General features: G+C 41.8%; 1 protein-coding gene across 3 annotated transcripts in view; it reads left to right on the top strand.

Annotated features, from left to right (window-relative positions):
* The window catches only part of hivep2a (HIVEP zinc finger 2a), a 116,540-nt gene that overhangs the window by 37,909 nt on the left and 57,789 nt on the right, over positions 1 to 20,842 (top strand). The window contains exon 1 of one of the 3 annotated variants that reach the window (XM_041975243.1): positions 13,076 to 13,364. The exons of the other annotated variants lie outside the window; for them this stretch is intronic. The gene's annotated coding sequence lies outside the window, so the exon portion shown is untranslated. Of the gene's footprint in view, positions 1 to 13,075; positions 13,365 to 20,842 lie in introns of those variants that run through there. 3 annotated transcript variants of the gene reach the window in all.

A 20,842-nucleotide genomic window follows, 5' to 3' on the forward strand; every position in this document is an offset into this window, starting at 1 on the left:
TCCTTTTCTTGTTTTTCCGGTTGTTGCTATGGTTCCTTTTCTTGCTTTTTTCCGGTTGTTGCTATGGTTCCTTTTGGTGTTTTTTCAGTTGTTGCCATGGTTCCTTTTCTTGTTTTTTGTGGTTGTTGCCATGGTCCTTCTTCTTGGTTTTTCGGTTGTTGCCATGGTTCCTTTTGGTGTTTTTTCCGGTTGTTGCCATGGTTTTTCTTCTTGGTTTTTTGCGGTTGTTGCCATGGTTCCTTTTCTTGGTTTTTCCGGTTGTTGCCATGGTTCCCTTTCTTGTTTTTTTCCGGTTGTTGCCATGGTTCCTTTTGGTGTTTTTTCCGGTTGTTGCCATGGTTTTTCTTCTTGGTTTTTTGCGGTTGTTGCCATGGTTCCTTTTCTTGTTTTTTTCCGGTTGTTGCCATGGTTCCTTTTCTTGGTTTTTCCGGTTGTTGCCATGGTTCCTTTTCTTGGTTTTTCCGGTTGTTGCCACGGTTCTTCTTCTTTGTTTTTTTTAGATCACGTTTGGTCACGTGAGATTTTCAGCTCAGAGGACTAGATTCTAGATCGGGTGTAGCTCAGCATCGTTGTGTGTGTAGTTCTGAGCTGAGATTTCTTAGCCACCACACACAGCACCATCAAAACTGTTATATGCCTGGTTTTTATCTTCATGTGTGGGGTCTCGAATAGGTAAAACACCTCTTCAGATTTAGAAAATCCTCATGTGTGGACTAGCATTAAGTATTTCATTGATAATAATACTTTAAATTCTATTATGAAAGATGGGGCTAATAGCTTAAATGAAGAAAAATCCCTGATTTAGGAGCATATGTAGAGCGTTTAGCAGAGAGAAACCTTGGTCATTGTTTCTTCAAGCATGGTGTTTCTAAGGTGAATGTGGGGGCTGTCCCTGGATCCCTCTGACTCTGGCCATTGATAGAGTTGTCCATCATCATCATCAGCCGATGGCTTTCTGAGATATTTAGCTGAGTAACAGCTATATTAAACACCTGGAATGGTCCTGTACACTTGGTCCTAGATTGTCTCCTGGTCCAGGATGGTCTCCTGGTCCGGGTCGGTTCTTCTTTTCTTATTTTTCTTCTTACTCTCCGTACCTTCTTCCCTCGCTCCTTTCATCTCTGTTTTTACCTCTTTCTTTCTTAGCCCAGTCATCTCTCCGTCCATGTCTCTTTCTTCTTGCTGCTACTCCATCCCTTTGTCTTCTCTTCATCCTCTCACCTTCTTTCTCTCCTTCTTCTCTTTTCTCTTCTGTTTCTTTGCTGACTGGCTCTTCCTACTCATTTTTCATGGATTTGAACTTTTTCCTTTTCTCCTCCTTACTCTCCTCATGTTTTTAGTTTTCCCCTCCTTTTTCTCTCCATCCGTGTTCTAATGCTTCTCCTACCTTTTTCTTCTTGTCCATTTATTCTGTTTTTCTCCTTACTTTTAGTCTTTTCCCTGCCGTCTTTCCACCATTTTTTTCCCCTCCATCCTTTTGTCTTGTTTTTCCACGATCTTCCCTTTCATCCCGGACAATTCTTCTTTTCTCTCTGCATCTGTCACATCCGTGATGTTTCATCCCGGCTGTACCCGACAAGGAAGGAGGTGAAGTGAAACGTTCCCGCCACCTTGTTGCTGGAGGGATTTAGCTGATCAGAAGCAGCTGTCAGACGCCTGGTTTCATCTTGGACTACCTTCATGTCGTCAGTAAATTTTGTCCTCCGTCTTATTCCCAACGAAACCGAGGGGCTCCAGAAATATCTCTGCTAAGGTTTTCAGATGAAATGTTGAAATGCTCATTTAAAACCGTGACAGCTGACATGAAAGTGAAGGAAATTTTAAGGAAATTTGGTTCAGAAAAGCAGCTTCTCCCGTATTTGTCTTTCCTCCACGGCTCGTCCATCTCTGTCTTCTGCCATGCTGTCTTCCAGCAGCTTGAGCCAGTTTCCTTTTCCTCTCCAGACAAACTGCTTCTCAGTTTGAACCCATCTGGTTCCCCTGGTGATGTTGCTCCTCCTGCTGATCCCTATATGTTTCTTATTATTAACAGTAGTTTGATTCAAGCACAACCAGGAGACCATCCTAGACCAGGAGACGATCCAGAACCAGGAGATGATGGGAGTTCCTGTGTCATGATGGATGGTTTGATCTCTGCTGTGGGGTACTTCAGGGCTCCATTCTTGGTCCTCTGTTTATCTGCTGCTTGGTAAAGTTTTTAGAAAACATGGCTTCTCATTTAACTTCGAGGCTGATGGTTATCTCCTGTGTTTCCCTGTAAGGTGTAGTGGTTCTGTCCAGCCTTTCCTCGACTGTCTCGGTGATATTGGGATGGATGGAACTGAATTTTTCCCATTTTAAAGACAGATCATGCTTTTTAAATCCAGTGGCTCCAGCTTTCCCTCGATGTTTCCTCTCTGGCCCCACAAAAAAAGGCATGACTGTTGTAGGTATGAAAACCAACACATTTAAGATTCTTTTATTTGTCTCTTAATGATCTTTCCTAGCTTCATCCTTATAAATCAGCTGACCAGCTGCTTCTAACTGTATTATTATTATTATTATTATTATTATTATTATTATTATTATTATTATTATTATTCCGATCATGACGTGTTGTGATAAATCATCCTGACGTGGGGAGAACCGCCCCGCCATCTGACTACCTGGTTAACAGCAGTAGAAGAAGAAACGAACATGTGTGTTTATCGCCTTCCTGCCTACTTCACTGCAGCGTTTTGTATCAGGCGCGATTAGTTGGCTTTTCTCACCACTTCTTCCACACAATAAACTTTATTGATAAAAGCCAAGAGAACACTAAGGCTGACGCACTGGGCATGCTCAGTAAGCATCATTTCTAGCCTTGGAACATGTTTTCCTGCACGCTGATTGGAACAACAATCAGAATAACCCACCCATCTAGACAGGAATGAGATTCCGATCCGGATGAGCGTTATGGGATCATAATCTTCTGACTGGTCCGTTTACATGAAGCCTTTTTATTCCGATCTAAATTTTAATACCAATACTGGTGTCCATGGAAACGGGGATATGGCTTCTGCCCTGCCCACCAAACCAAACTGTCATTTATCTCCTTCTCTGTCTCCGTCTCACCACCTGGAAATCCTGGAAATCCTGGAAATCCTTGGTTGTCGTGTTGGAGTTTTATTGTCTTTTCCCACCAGCATGCTCAGAAATGAAAGCAGTTTAAACTGAAGCTGTAAATCTCACATCCAAACAGCCTCAACGAGTCGTTGCAAAATCACGTCCAGGGTTTGGTAGCAGATCAGAACAGGATCAATAACACTTTATTGGGATGTGATTGGAAAGCCCTCATATGGGCTGTATGGATTATTATTAGCTTTCCCTTTTTTCTCTTCTCCACATTGATCATCTCTCTTCTTCCCTCTGTTTCTCGCTGAGATGCTGCTCGGATTATATTTAGCCATCTTCCTCCTCCTCTTCCTCCTTCGGCCCCTCTGTTTCTGTGTTTTGCCCCTGCAAACATGGCTTCATTAGCTGTTGAGCTCAGCATGAAAACACTCAGAGAGGATGGAGTCTGTTACGTAACAGTGCCTCTTATATAATGTGATGCATATTTGATGCTGAATGGTGCAACGGCAGGAAGCTGGAAACTGTGTGTTTGGAAAGGAGGAAAATCCAGATTTTTGTTGTTTGGCCTCTCTTCTCCCTCCCGAGTTGTTACATCAGAGGTAAAGCTAAAGCGAACAGCCAGCCGTCCTGATCCTGAGGTGCTTTCTTATTTTTCTCAGCCTCAGCAGCCGCCACTGACCCAGTTTAATCCGGTTTCCTCTGTGGAGCTGGATCTGATTTAATAAGGGGACTGAGGGACAGAGTTGACAGATTTAATTTGGATGTTGTTCATCGTAAGTCCCTCTAATGGCTGCACACTGTAGAATAATGGAGAATTAGAAGTAAATGTGAGACAAGTTCACCAGATTTGTTAGGAACTGACAAGCCTTCAGCCTCATTAAAGGGCCATTTGGGTCATTTCGTTTTTGTAAATTTGTCCAAGTCACCAGATCAGGAAGTCTTTTGTTAAACCCAAAGTCAGGAATAAGAAAGGCAAGCTACCTAAAAAACAAAATCCTACATTTCCCATGATGCAAAGTCAGCCTGAGGAGAGCTTCCTCTGATGGGACGTCTGAATTTAATGCATGGATCTGATACAAGGCAATGTTTGTGTTTTTAACTGCTTTAACTTCTGATCAATTAATGCCTTTAAGGGCTGTAAGAATTTTCATATACGCAGAGTTTACATAAAAATACACCTCATAGTCTACACGTGCTACAGGTTAGCATTCAGTGTAACTTTACGGTGCTACAGGTTAGCGTTCCGTGTAGCTTCAAGGTAATGTACGTTAGCTTTCTGTAAGGGTTGTGGATAATAGTGGTTAGCTTTCCATGTAGCTTTAGGGTAATGTGGGTTAGCTTTCTGTGAGGTTTTAGGGTAATGTGGGTTAGCTCTCTGTGTAACTTTAGGGTAATGTGGGTTAGCTTTCTGTGTAGCTTTAGGGTATATGGGTTAGCTTTCCATGTAGCTTTAGGGAAATGTGGGTTAGCTTTCTGTGTAGCTTTAGGGTAAAATGGGTTAGCTTTCCATGTAGCTTTAGGGAAATGTGGGTTAGCTTTCTGTGTAGCTTTAGGGTAATATGGGTTAGCTTTCTGTGTAGCTTTAGGGTAATATGGGTTAGCTTTCTGTGTACCTTTTGGATAATATGGGTTAGCTCTCTGTGTAGCTTTTGGATAATATGGGTTAGCTCTCTGTGTAACTTTAGGGTAATGTGGGTTAGCTTTCTGTGTAGCTTTTGGATAATATGGGTTAGCTTTCTGTGAGGTTTTAGGGTAATGTGGGTTAGCTCTCTGTGTAACTTTAGGGTAATGTGGGTTAGCTCTCTGTGTAACTTTAGGGTAATGTGGGTTAGCTTTCTGTGTAGCTTTAGGGTAATGTGGGTTAGCGTTCTGTGTACCTTTTGGATAATATGGGTTAGCTTTCTGTGTAGCTTTAGAGTAAAGTGGGTTAGCTTTCTGTGTAGCTTCAAGGTAATGTACCTTAGCTTTCTGTAAGGGTTGTGGGTAATAGTGGTTAGCTTTCCATGTAGCTTTAGGGTAATGTGGGTTAGCTTTCTGTGTAGCTTTAGGGTAATGTGGGTTAGCTTTCTGTGTAGCTTTAGGGTAATATGGGTTAGCTTTCTGTGTAGCTTTAGGGTAATGTGGGTTAGCTTTCTGTGTAGCTTTAGGGTAATGTGGGTTAGCTTTCTGTGTAGCTTTAGGGTAATGTGGGTTAGCTTTCTGTGTAGCTTTAGGGTAATATGGGTTAGCTTTCTGTGTAGCTTTAGGGTAATATGGGTTAGCTTTCTGTGTAGCTTTAGGGTAATATGGGTTAGCTTTCTGTGTAGCTTTAGGGTAATGTGGGTTAGCTTTCTGTGTAGCTTTAGGGTAATGTGGGTTAGCTTTCTGTGTAGCTTTAGGGTAATGTGGGTTAGCTTTCTGTGTAGCTTTAGGGTAATGTGGGTTAGCTTTCTGTGTAGCTTTAGGGTAATGTGGGTTAGCTTTCTGTGTAGCTTTAGGGTAATGTGGGTTAGCTTTCTGTGTAGCTTTAGGGTAATGTGGGTTAGCTTTCTGTGTAGCTTTAGGGTAATATGGGTTAGCTTTCTGTGTAGCTTTAGGGTAATGTGGGTTAGCTTTCTGTGTAGCTTTAGGGTAATGGAAACAACAAATTTTGAGAAGTTGTAAACTGCTTTAAGTTTTTCGCTTGATGTCCTAGAAGTTATAGAAAAATTTTATTGACTCATCACTAATTATTCAGTCAATAGTACCTTGTGATACCGGACCAAAGGTAGTGTTTTAATCTGCATTCTGTCACACAGTGTAGAAAACACCCCGAGTATCTTGTTCATGTTCCATCAGAAACTATCTGTCAGCCGACTGGACGAGCTATTTGAGTCAATTTCCTGCTGCCATCAGGGAGCCTGCCCTTGTGGTGACATTGGTGCAACGCAGGAATCCCCCAACCCCCCCTCTTGTGCAGTCACTGCCAGATAATGAGATTGCGTAACAGTTAAACTCTTCCCCGCGTTGTTAATATCGATCAGCTTTCTCCGTGTGACGTACAGCAGACACACAGGGCACTCTGCTGCCAGTCCATCAGCTGGCAGATCAATCAGAACCTAATGAGATAAACGAGCTGACTAATTAGTTAACGAAGCGCTGGCTGACACATGCACAGCCTGGCAGCTTCTGCTGCTGACCACTCGGGAAGTTCACACACACACACACACACACACACACACACACACACACACACACATGCCCCGCTGCAGCTATGGAGGCAGAAAAGTGCCACAATGAAATATATAAATACAACACCACTTCATTAAATGTCTTATTTATTTATTAAAATTGAAAATAAATACACAAAACAGTTATTAGATCTAAACTAAATTAGAATTTTATTTCATTTTTTACGTAAGAACAGAATTTTTCTGCATTTAAATATTTTATAAATTCAATAGCTTATTTAATTATAATTTCTTTTTTTTCATTATCTACTGTCATATTTAAGTAATTAATTATATATATTGATTAATTATATATTAATTATATTCTTCTTCTTCTACATTTTTTCCCTTTTAGTTTTCTAATGTTCACATACACTCACATCCGTCATCACATTCCTTAAATATAAATCTTTATTTAGATCAATGAGCAAACTCTTGGGGGGTTAGATTGACTCTGTGACAGACACTTTGATGTCTTTGTGTATGCTGTCATGGTGATTCTGTATAATACTGAACTGGATTCCTGTGATGCCCAAGTGGCTTCTGTGAAGCAGGCACATGCCTGGACGGCCATAGGGACACCCCACAAGTAATTTTAGCGTGATGGGGCAAGCCAGGGCTGGATGGCGTGACAGATGGCAGCCAGAAACACAAGCAGAGTGATGGATGAATGCCTGCTGAAGTTTAACCACACCCAGAAGCTTTAGGTCGAGGAGCAGGACCTTTAAAGGGCTTTTTAGATAACTTTAGATAATTTTGGTATTAAAAAAAAACATGTATGTATAATTTATTAAAATAGTTTAGACTGATTTTAAAACTTTTGAGTCTCCTGTGAAGGGAGGGGCCTATAAGTTGTGTCGGCTGTATACATAAAATATTTGCACCCCAAAAAGATGTAAACGTCTGCAAACAAGTTCCACGTGTAGAAAAACCTTCCGATCTGGAACTTTCTGAGTTCCACGTGTAGAAAAACCTTCCGATCTGGAACTTTCTGAGTTCCACATGTAGAAAAACCTTCCGATCTGGAACTTTCTGAGTTCCACGTGTAGAAAAACCTTCCGATCTGGAACTTTCTGAGTTCCACGTGTAGAAAAACCTTCCGATCTGGAACTTTCTGAGTTCCACGTGTAGAAAAACCTTCCAATCTGGAACTTTCTGAGTTCCACGTGTAGAAAAACCTTCCGATCTGGAACTTTCTGAGTTCCCCGGGTAGAAAAACCTTCCGATCTGGAACTTTCTGAGTTCCACGTGTAGAGAAACCTTCCGATCTGGAACTTTCTGAGTTCCACGTGTAGAAAAACCTTCCGATCTGGAACTTTCTGAGTTCCACGTGTAGAAAAACCTTCCGATCTGGAACTTTCTGAGTTCCACGTGTAGAAAAACCTTCCGATCTGGAACTTTCTGAGTTCCACGTGTAGAAAAACCTTCCGATCTGGAACTTTCTGAGTTCCACATGTAGAAAAACCTTCCGATCTGGAACTTTCTGAGTTCCCCGGGTAGAAAAACCTTCCGATCTGGAACTTTCTGAGTTCCACGGGTAGAAAAACATTCCGATCTGGAACTTTCTGAGTTCCCCGGGTAGAAAAACCTGATGTTGGGTTAACTGGTCAGTGAATTCTCTAAACGAGTAGGTGGCTGTTGGACGTGTGATGGACCAGTTACCTGTAATATTTTAGATTATGTACACAACACACACAACGAGTCACTGTGCAGAACTGTTGGGCCCATTTAGCTGGAGTCAGGTGTGTTGGAGCAGGAAACATCTACAATCTGCTGGATTTCGGCCCTTGCAGGACCGGGTTGAGTAGCCCTACACTAAATGAATGAAAGACAAAGAAACTTGATGACTAGACTAGATGAGACAAAAGGCGAGTTAGACAGAGACAAAGATGGATTTTGATAATTAGATATTAATGCAGTAAAGATGGAATATGTGAGCTTAAAGGAGGAGAAGAAGAGCAGCTTGTAACTTTGGTAAAAGACATGTAGTTGTTTTTCCCCGTTCTGTTCCCTGGTTCTGGGGTCCAGTTGGTCCTCCATCAGGTTTCATCCTTACAGGGGGACAGGGTGTGAGACTGCAGGGGGACGGGGGACAGGGTGTGAGACTGCAGGGGGACAGGGGACAGGGTGTGAGACTGCAGGGGGACGGGGGACAGGGTGTGAGACTGCAGGGGGACGGGGGACAGGGTGTGAGACTGCAGGGGGACGGGGGACAGGGTGTGAGACTCTGTCTGAGTCTCTGCGATCTGATGATTCTGTGGAGACATGATGACATGAAGCATGTCCATGTTTATGTCTTTAATGACATGATGCGTTTAATGTCTGCATGTTTCCTGCATGTCTGCCTTCATCCTGGTGTCTGTCCTGTCACACCTGCGGAGTCCAGGTAGGACTCAGGTAGCTGGTCAGACTTATAGGACTGGGTCAGTCAAACCAGCAGGTGGCGCTGGTGTTTTGTGGAGCAGAAGTATGAAGAGAATCCAGAAAGAAAGAATCTGGTTTAGGTTTGTGTCCAGTCTGAAACCACCTGCTGCTGTTTCAGGTGCTGTTTTATGAGCATGCTGTCCCCGTCTGTCCCCGTCTGTCCCTGTCTGTCCCTGGATGTCCTCTCCTCTGATTGGTTGCTGTCGGTTTTAACAGATTTCTGCACATTGAAAAGCTGAAATTCATCTTCACTGACAGGATGTTGCATCCGAGAAATGAGTTGTCTCCGGTATTGGAGCTACGCTCACCTGCACCAGCATTTCCACGACTTCTACTTCCTGTTTGTCTTCGTGTCTTCATTATTATTATTATCATGTCCCCCAGGACATGATAATAATAATATATATACATATATATATATATATATATATATATATGAACAACATAAAACAACACACACAACATAAAACACACACACAGTATAAAACAACACACACAGTATAAAAGACACACACAGTATAAAACAACACACACAGTATAAAACAACACACACGGTATAAAACAACACACACAGTATAAAACACACACACAACATAAAACAACACACACGGTATAAAACAACACACACAGTATAAAACACACACACAGTATAAAACAACACACACAGTATAAAACACACACACAGCATAAAACACACACAGTATAAAACACACACACAGCATAAAACACACACACGGTATAAAACAACACACACAGTATAAAACACACACACAACATAAAACACACACACAGCATAAAACACACACACGGTATAAAACACACACACACAGTATAAAACAACACACACAGTATAAAACAACACACACAGTATAAAACAACACACACAGTATAAAACACACACACAGTATAAAACAACACACACAGTATAAAACAACACACACAGTATAAAACAACACACACAGTATAAAACACACACACAGCATAAAACACACACACGGTATAAAACAACACACACAGTATAAAACAACACACACAGTATAAAACAACACACACAGTATAAAACACACACACAACATAAAACAACACACACAGTATAAAACAACACACACAATATAAAACACACACACAGTATAAAACAACACACACAGTATAAAACACACACACAACATAAAACACACACAGTATAAAACACACACACAGCATAAAACACACACACGGTATAAAACAACACACACAGTATAAAACAACACACACACGGTATAAAACACACACGGTATAAAACACACACACAGTATAAAACAACACACACAGTATAAAACACACACACGGTATAAAACACACACACGGTATAAAACACACACACGATATAAAACACACACACACAGTATAAAACACACACACGGTATAAAACACACACACAGTATAAAACATCACACACAGTATAAAACACACACACGGTATAAAACACACACACAGTATAAAACATCACACACAGTATAAAACACACACACGGTATAAAACACACACACAACATAAAACACACACACGGTATAAAACACACACACACAGTATAAAACACACACACGGTATAAAACACACACACACACAGTATAAAACACACACACGGTATAAAACACACACACGGTATAAAACACATACACACAGTATAAAACACACACACACAGCATAAAACACACACACGGTATAAAACACACACACGGTATAAAACACACACACACAGTATAAAACACACACACACAGCATAAAACACACACACGGTATAAAACACACACACACGATATAAAACACACACACGGTATAAAACACACACACACAGTATAAAACACACACACGGTATAAAACACACACACGGTATAAAACACACACACGGTATAAAACACACACACAGTATAAAACACACACACAGTATAAAACACACACACACAGTATAAAACACACACACGGTATAAAACACACACACAGTATAAAACAACACACACGGTATAAAGCACACACACGGTATAAAACACACACACGATATAAAACACACACACAGTATAAAACACACACACAGTATAAAACACACACACAGTATAAAACACACACACAGTATAAAACACACACACACGGTATAAAACACACACGGTATAAAACACACACACGATATAAAACACACACACACAGTATAAAACACACACACGGTATAAAACACACACACAGTATAAAACATCACACACAGTATAAAACACACACACACGGTATAAAACACACACACAACATAAAACACACACACGGTATAAAACACACACACACAGTATAAAACACACACACGGTATAAAACACACACACACAGTATAAAACACACACACACAGTATAAAACACACACACGGTATAAAACGCACACACGGTATAAAACACACACACACGGTATAAAACACACACACACAGTATAAAACACACACACAGCATAAAACACACACACACGATATAAAACACACACACGGTATAAAACACACACACACAGTATAAAACACACACACAGTATAAAACACACACACGGTATAAAACACACACACACAGTATAAAACACACACACACAGCATAAAACACACACACGGTATAAAACACACACACACGGTATAAAACACACACACGGTATAAAACACACACACACAGTATAAAACACACACACAGTATAAAACACACACACGGTATAAAACACACACACACAGTATAAAACACACACACGGTATAAAACACACACACAGTATAAAACACACACACGGTATAAAACACACACACACAGTATAAAACACACACACAACATAAAACACACACACGGTATAAAACACACACACGGTATAAAACACACACACACGGCATAAAACACACACACGGTATAAAACACACACACACAGTATAAAACACACACACGGTATAAAAAACACACACACAGTATAAAACACACACACACAGTATAAAACACACACACGGTATAAAACACACACACACAGTATAAAACACACACACACAGTATAAAACACACACACGGTATAAAACACACACACACAGTATAAAACACACACACGGTATAAAAAACACACACACAGTATAAAACACACACACACAGTATAAAACACACACACAGTATAAAACACACACACACAGTATAAAACACACACATGGTATAAAACACACACACACAGTATAAAACACACACACGGTATAAAAAACACACACACGGTATAAAACACACACACACAGTATAAAACACACACACGGTATAAAACACACACACACAGTATAAAACACACACACGGTATAAAAAACACACACACAGTATAAAACACACACACACAGTATAAAACACACACACACAGTATAAAACACACACACAGTATAAAACACACACACGGTATAAAACACACACACACAGTATAAAACACACACACGGTATAAAACACACACACACAGTATAAAACACACACACAGTATAAAACACACACACGGTATAAAACACACACACAGTATAAAACACACACACACAGTATAAAACACACACACAACATAAAACACACACACACAGTATAAAACACACACACACAGTATAAAACACACACACACAGTATAAAACACACACACAGTATAAAACACACACACGGTATAAAACACACACACGGTATAAAACACACACACACGGTATAAAACACACACACGGTATAAAACACACACACACAGTATAAAACACACACACAGTATAAAACACACACACAACATAAAACACACACACACAGTATAAAACACACACACACAGTATAAAACACACACACGGTATAAAACACACACACACAGTATAAAACACACACACAGTATAAAACACACACACAACATAAAACACACACACACAGTATAAAACACACACACAGTATAAAACACACACACAACATAAAACACACACACGGTATAAAACACACACACGGTATAAAACACACACACACAGTATAAAACACACACACGGTATAAAACACACACACAGTATAAAACACACACACAGTATAAAACACACACACGGTATAAAACACACACGGTATAAAACACACACGGTATAAAACACAAACACGGTATAAAACACACACGGTATAAAACACACACGGTATAAAACACACACGGTACAAGTAAATCTAGTTTACAGGTCAGATAAACACACAAGTCTTTCTAAATAAGTCTTTTACTGTAAAATTAGTGTGTCTAGCAGTGTAGTGCAGTGCACATGTGGTGCACGTATGGCGTGTGTGCTCATGTCGCTGCTAAGAAGCCGTGTGTGTCGGCCCGGCGTGGCCCCCCCTGCCGGGGCCCCTCCATCTATTTCTGGCTCTGCGTCATGCCTGGGTTTTACTCCTGTGGCAAGACGAGTGTTTCTCTAGGGCTCCCACTCCGCACACGCTAACGCACACACAGAGACACACAGAAACACCTCCCACACGCACACGCCTGCTGAACCAGTCGGATGTAAACACGGCCGTGGACGGACGGATGGAGGGCTGGAGGGATGGAGGGATGGATGACATGATGGGACTTTAAACTTCTGGGTCGGTGTGTCTGTTACCGTGGCGATGGAAGGAGGGAGTGTGAAAACAGAGGAATGTTTTAAAGATCAGGTTGGTTCAATATCTATCTATCTATCTATCTATCTATCTATCTATCTATCTATCTATCTATCTATCTATCTATCTATCTATCTATCTATCTATCTATCTATCTATCTATCTATCTATCTATCTATCTATCTATCCTTGTTCTGAGTGTTTCTGTGTGTTGAACCCAGCAGGGGGGATGTGCTCGTCTCCTTGTCTCCTCATGTCCTAGTCTCCTCGTCTTGTCCGCCGTTGTCGTGGCGATGCAGCAGCTGTAAATGACAGTGTGTGTGAGATATAAAAGTCTTTGTCAGAAACGTCTTCCTCTCAGTTTTCTCTCTTTCCCTCCTCCCGTCCATGTCCTCTCCGTCCCCCCGGACGATGTTGATGATGGACTCTCAGTGGTGTTGGGTCCCTCCATGAACTGAGGGATGCCACATATACAAACACAGAAGTTGTCGTCTTTTTAATTTTCTTTCTATTATCTTCTAGTCTTCACATCTTTGGACTGTTTCTACTCGTCTTTTTCTTCTTTCCTTCTGCTGCTTCTGTGTGTCGGATCTGCTGGAAGCATCAACTTTACAAATCATGATTTCTCCTTTTTCCCTTTCTCTAGTCTGGTCTTCTTTCCTTCTCTCCGTGTCCTGCTGTCCCTCCTCTCTGTGTCCTGTCCTCTTTGTGTCTTTCTATTCTTGTTTTCTGGAAGCTCTGACTTCCTGTCTGGACTCTGCAGAGCGACTGGAAACGGTAGAAAACTCGCCAATGTTTCCAGAGACAGTCGATGTTGGAGATAGAAAGACAGACAAAAGGACAGATAGGTCCAAACATGGAAGACAGGAAAGAAACCGATTTTCAAACAGAAACTGAGACATGAGGACAAGACATCCCCATGTCAGAGACATAAATACACAGAAGACAAAAAAAAAAAACCCAGGGAGACAGACAAGAGAAAAATACTCAAATTGGCAGGACAAGGTGGTGATTGTCCATCATGATAGATCCAGTATTCTGGGTCCATTTCTCTGGGACCCGTGTTCTGGTCTAATGTTGTGGACCCGTGTTCTGGTCTAATGCTGTGGACCCGTGTTCTGGTCTAATGTTGTGGACCCGTGTTCTGGTCTAATGTTGTGGACCCGTGTTCTGGTCTAATGCTGTGGACCCGTGTTCTGGTTCACATGAGTAACAGAAGCTGGACCGGTTCTTGGTGCTGGACTCCATCAGGTTTTTTATGGAGGAACTTTGCTGGTTCGCTGGGATTGAGTCTGGATCCACGGGTTCTGGTCCTGACCAGGGTCTCATCTGGTCAGGCTCAGGCGGGAGGATGGATACCATCCCAACTGTCCATGTCTGAGCATCATCATGATGAGATGAGGAACTGATTCTGGTTTAAACAGGTTTGAGTCTGTTGTCATGGAAACGACACGTTTCTCTAACAGTAAATGAGACCGAATGAGATTTTAACTGTGTCCTTCGTCATCGGTCAGTTTTACATCCCAGCGTAAACTTGGTTTAACGCACACACAGGAACATGCACATACACATGCACATACACATGCCTACGCACAGACATGGAGCTCCAGCTGGACAGGTGGCTGCATCACCTGGACGTCCAGTTTTACACCACTCGCTACATTCATCTCGCTCTCTCTGCAGGTATAAACCCCTCACACCGTCTGTGCTGCCCACCATGCCAGCAAACACACACACACACACAAGCACACACACACAGCAGGTAGTGGCAGCGTTTCAGGTTGCCTGGCGACAGAGCTTGTTGATGGAGGGATGAAGGGGAAGAGTGGAGTACAGATGGAGGGATGAAAATAGAAAGATGGATGGATGCGAAAGAAAGAAGATAATGATAAAAAGAGACTGAGACGAATAATGAGGTGAGAACTGGTGTACAAACAGGAAGTGACAGGAGGATGAATGGATGCAGGGATGAAGGAGTGGAGAGAAAAGAGCAGAATGAAAATATTCATATTTATTTCAAACATGAACCTGAAGAGCAACATGTCTGTAAAAAGGGTGATGTTCAGCAAGGTGTAAAAAGTAGTTCCAGGGTGGTGTTCAGCAAGGTGTAAAAAGTAGTTCCAGGGTGGTGTTCAGCAAGGTGTAAAAAGTAGTTCCAGGGTGGTGTTCAGCAAGGTGTAAAAAGTAGTTCCAGGGTGATGTTCAGCAAGGTGTAAAAAGTAGTTCCAGGGTGGTGTTCAGCAAGGTGTAAAAAGTAGTTCCAGGGTGATGTTCAGCAAGGTGTAAAAAGTAGTTCCAGGGTGATGTTCAGCACAGTGTAAAAAGTAGTTCCAGGGTGATGTTCAGCATGGTGTAAAAAGTAGTTCCAGGGTGATGTTCAGCAAGGTGTAAAAAGTAGTTCCAGGGTGATGTTCAGCAAGGTGTAAAAAGTAGTTCCAGGGTGACGTTCAGCACGGTGTAAAAAGTAGTTCCAGGGTGACGTTCAGCACGGTGTAAAAAGTAGTTCCAGGGTGACGTTCAGCAAGGTGTAAAAAGTAGTTCCAGGGTGATGTTCGGCACGGTGTAAAAAGTAGTTCCAGGGTGGTGTTCGGCAAGGTGTAAAAAGTAGTTCCAGGGTTGTGTTCGGCATGGTGTAAAAAGTAGTTCCAGGGTGACGTTCGGGAATGGTGTAAAAAGTAGTTCCAGGGTGACGTTCGGCACGGTGTAAAAAGTAGTTCCAGGGTGATGTTCGGCAAGGTGTAAAAAGTAGTTCCAGGGTGACGTTCAGCACGGTGTAAAAAGTAGTTCCAGGGTGATGTTCAGCATGGTGTAAAAAGTAGTTCCAGGGTGATGTTCAGCACGGTGTAAAAAGTAGTTCCAGGGTGATGTTCAGCATGGTGTAAAAAGTAGTTCCAGGGTTAGGGTTAGCACGGTGTAAAAAGTAGTTCCAGGGTGATGTTCAGCACGGTGTAAAAAGTAGTTCCAGGGTGATGTTCGGCACGGTGTAAAAAGTAGTTCCAGGGTGGTGTTCAGCAAGGTGTAAAAAGTAGTTCCAGGGTTGTGTTCGGCAATGTGTAAAAAGTAGTTCCAGGGTGGTGTTCAGCAAGGTGTAAAAAGTAGTTCCAGGGTGATGTTCGGCACGGTGTAAAAAGTAGTTCCAGGGTGATGTTCGGCACGGTGTAAAAAGTAGTTCCAGGTAAGGTGTAAAAAGTAGTTCCAGGGTGATGTTCAGCATGGTGTAAAAAGTAGTTCCAGGGTGATGTTCATCATGGTGTAAAAAGTAGTTCCAGGGTGGTGTTCAGGACGTTGTAAAAAGTAGTTCCAGGGTGGTGTTCAGCATGGTGTAGCATCTCTTCTTCTAACATGTCTGGAAACGTCTGGGAAGTGAGGAGACCAGTTGCTGGAGTTTTAGGAGATAAATGTTGTCCCATTCTGGTCTGATGCAGGATTCTAGCTGCTCTACAGTCCTGAACCTTGGTTGCTGGATTTCTGCTTTCATGATGGTCCAGATGTTGTGTACTGGTGAAAGGTCTGGACTGCAGGCAGGCCAGTTCAGCAGCCGGACTCTTCTCCTGTGAAGCCATGCTGCTGTGATGGATGCAGGATGTGGTTCAGCATCGTCTTGCTGAAATCTGAAAGGTCTTCCCTGAAAGAGACGTTGTCTGGATTGGAGCAGATGTTGCTCTAAAACCTCCATGTACTTTTCAGCATTGATGGAGCTTCACAGATGTGGAAGCTGCCCACGCCATAGGCACTAATGCAGCCCCATCCCATCAGAGATGCAGCTTTTCACCTGTCCACTGATAACAAGCTGGATGCTCCCTCTCCTCTTTAGTCTGCAGGACACGTCGTCCATGCTTTCCACAAACTAGTTCACATCTTCATCCAGGTTTCCACTTTGTCTCAGACCATTTTAAATAAGCTTTGGTTCTTCCTCACCTCTTTCTTCTTCTCTGTTCCTTAAACCGTCTTTCTCTTCCTGTCCTCCCTGATTTCCGTCCCCTGCCCAACATTCTCTCTGTCCTCGTCTTCCCAGTAACATGTTGCAGCAACATGTTCAAACACTTCTGAGTTACCAGGAAGGCCCAGCTGCCTTCCTCCTCCACCTCCTCCCCCTTGTCTCGGTCAAAACGAAAGAAAAACGATAGAGGCCCAGCACTGGGAAGACATGGAAACTTTCCGGAGTTAACTGTTTTCCCTGCCAGATTTTCTCTGTGTGTTTCTCTTCCCAGAGGTGTGAAAGTGTGTGCATGGGCGTGAGTGTGCATGTGTCTGATGCAGGAATGTGGAGGCTTGTAAGTCACCGCTGATTTTTCCACTCCCGCTGGGACACATCCCATTATCAGTTTTATATGAAACTAGGAAATTCCTCTGTGGTCTGAGTGTGTGTGTACGCGCAAGTGTGGATGCACATTTCATGCGTTTTTATACATATGGGTGTGTGTGCTTATGTAGTGTCTGGCTTCATAATAAGAAATAAAATCTGGGAATTTTCCCAGCTCCGTCTTTTTACATTACCAGCTCCATAAAGTTGTGAGAGTTTTGTCCACTTCAGCACACCATAGATTGATACCAGAACTCCTGGAATATATTAAGCCCAGTATAAACGAGTCTGTAGCAGTTTTTAATCCCAGTATAAACCAGTCTGTAGCTGCTTTTAATCCCAGTATAAGCCAGTCTGTAGCAGTTTTTAATCCCAGTATAAACCAGTCTGTAGCTGCTTTTAATCCCAGTATAAACCAGTCTGTAGCTGCTTTTAATCCCAGTATAAACCAGTCTGTAGCAGTTTTAAATCCAAGTATAAACCAGTCTGTAGCAGCTTTTAATCCCAGGATAAACCAGTCTGTAGCAGTTTTTAATCCCAGTATAAACCAGTCTGTAGCAGTTTTTAATCCCAGTATAAACCAGTCTGTAGCAGTTTTTAATCCCAGTATAAACCAGTCTGTAGCTGCTTTTAATCCCAGTATAAACCAGTCTGTAGCAGCTTTTAATCCCAGTATAAACCAGTCTGTAACAGCTTTTAATCCCAGTATAAACCAGTCTGTAGCAGCTTTTAATCCCAGTATAAACCAGTGTGTAACAGTTTTTAATCCCAGTATAAACCAGGGTGTAGCAGCTTTTAATCCCAGTATAAACCAGTCTGTAGCAGCTTTTAATCCCAGTATAAACCAGTCTGTAACAACTTTTAATCCAAGTATAAACCAGTCTGTAGCAGCTTTTAATCCCAGTATAAACCAGTGTGTAACAGTTTTTAATCCCAGTATAAACCAGGGTGTAGCAGCTTTTAATCCCAGTATAAACCAGTCTGTAGCAGCTTTTAATCCCAGTATAAACCAGTCTGTAACAACTTTTAATCCAAGTATAAACCAGTGTGTAGCAGCTTTTAATCCCAGTATAAACCAGTGTGTAACAGTTTTTAATCCCAGTATAAACCAGGGTGTAGCAGCTTTAAATCCCAGTATAAACCAGTGTGTAGCAGCTTTTAATCCCAGTATAAACCAGTCTGTAGCAGCTTTTAAATCCCAGTAGACATGAAGCTACTGGTTTTCATAATGAAAATGCGCTAAATAACTATGTTGTCATGGATCGCTCATTGTTCAGTTAAATCCATTGCGGAACTTTCTTTTGAAATCCATCCATCCTTCGCTGCTCTGCTTGAAATAAGGTGAAGCTGATCACTGGTTGATTGATTGGTTGTTTGTGTGAAACTGGGACACGACTGGAACATATTGCAGAGCAGCAGACAGGAAAAGCTTGTGTGAGGCTGGAGGAGAGAGAGAGAGAAAGGGGGGTGGAGAGTATAAGGAAGAGATGAGAATAGACTCCAGCGTGTTCCTGCTGCAGAGGCTTAAACTTCCCAGTCTAATGGAAAAAGTTTCCCTCATCTTTCCATCCTCCAGTTTGGAAAACAGACGCTCAGTTATAGGGGTGTGATTAGTTCGAACTTCAGGTTTGTTTTTTACATCAGCTTTAGTTCGGTTTGGGTTAGTTTGTGTAGTCGGTTTTGGTTAGTTTGTCTAGTCGGTTTTGGTTAGTTTATCTAGGAGGTTCTGGTTAGTTTGTGTAGTCGGTTTTGGTTAGTTTGTGTAGTTGGTTTGGGTTAGTTTGTCTAGTCGGTTTGTGTTAGTTTGTGTAGTCAGTTTGGGTTAGTTTGTCTATTTGTTTTGAGTTAATTTGTGTAGTCGGTTTTGGTTAGTTTGTCTAGTTGGTTCTGATTAGTTTGTCTAGTCGGTTTGGGTTGGTTTGTCTAGTCGGTCTGGATTAGTTTGTGTAGTCGGTTTGGGTTAGTTTGTGCAGTCGGTTTGGGTTAGTTTGTCTAGTCGGTCTGGATTAGTTTGTGTAGTCGGTTTGGTTAGTTTGTCTAGTCGGTTAGGGTTAGTTTGTCTAGTCGGTTTGGGTTAGTTTGTCTTGTCTGTTTGAGTTAGTTTGTCTAGTCTGTTTTGGTTAGTTTGTCTAGTCTGTTTGGGTTAGTTTGTCTAGGAGGTTTGGGTTGGTTTGTGTAGTTGGTTTGGGTTAGTTTGTCTAGTCGGTTTGGGTTAGTTCATGCAGTCAGTTTGGGTTAGTTTCTCTTCTCTGTTTGAGTTAGTTTGTCTAGTTGGTTTGGGTTAGTTTGTGCAGTCGATTTGGATTAGTTTGTGTAGTTGGTTTGGGTTAGTTTGTGTGGTCAGTTTGGGTTAATTTGTCTAGTCGGTTTAGGTTTGTTTGTCTAGTCGGTTTGTGTTAATTTGTCTAGTTGGTTTGGCTTAGTTTGTCTAGTTGGTTTGGATTAGTTTGTGTAGTCGGTTTGGGTTAGTTTGTCTAGTCGGTTAGGGTTAGTTTGTGCAGTCGGTTTGGGTTAGTTTGTCTTGTCGGTTTGGATTAGTTTATCTAGTCGGTTTGTGTTAGTTTGTCTAGTCAGTTTGTGTTAGTTTGTCTAGGAGGTTAGGGTTAGTTTGTCTAGTCGGTTTATGTTAGTTTGTCTAGGAGGTTAGGGTTAGTTTGTGTAGTCGGTTTGTGTTTGTTTGTCTAGTCGGTTAGGGTTAGTTTGTGCAGTCTGTTTGGGTTAGTTTGTCTTGTCGGTTTGGGTTAGTTTGTGCAGTCTGTTTGGGTTAGTTTGTCTTGTCGGTTTGGGTTAGTTTGTCTAGGAGGTTAGGGTTAGTTTGTGTAGTCGGTTTGGGTTAGTTTGTCTAGTCGGTTTGTGTTAGTTTGTCTAGTCAGTTTGTGTTAGTTTGTCTAGGAGTTTAGGGTTAGTTTGTGCAGTCGGTTTGGGTTAGTTTGTCTTGTCGGTTTGGGTTAGTTTGTCTAGGAGGTTAGGGTTAGTTTGTGTAGTCGGTTTGGGTTAGTTTGTGTAGTCCGTTTGGGTTAGTTTGTCTAGTCGGTCTGGTTTAGTTTGTGTAGTCGGTTTGTGTTAGTTTGTCTAGTCGGTTAGGGTTAGTTTGTGCAGTCGGTTTGGGTTAGTGTGTTTAGTCGGTTTGAGTTAGTTTGTCTAGTCGGTTTGGGTTAGTCTGTCTTGTCTGTTTGAGTTAGTTTGTCTAGTCTGTTTTGGTTAGTTTGTGTAGTCGGTTTGGGTTAGT

This window comes from Melanotaenia boesemani, chromosome 22 (genome assembly GCF_017639745.1).
Source record: "Melanotaenia boesemani isolate fMelBoe1 chromosome 22, fMelBoe1.pri, whole genome shotgun sequence".
Taxonomy (NCBI): domain Eukaryota; kingdom Metazoa; phylum Chordata; class Actinopteri; order Atheriniformes; family Melanotaeniidae; genus Melanotaenia; species Melanotaenia boesemani.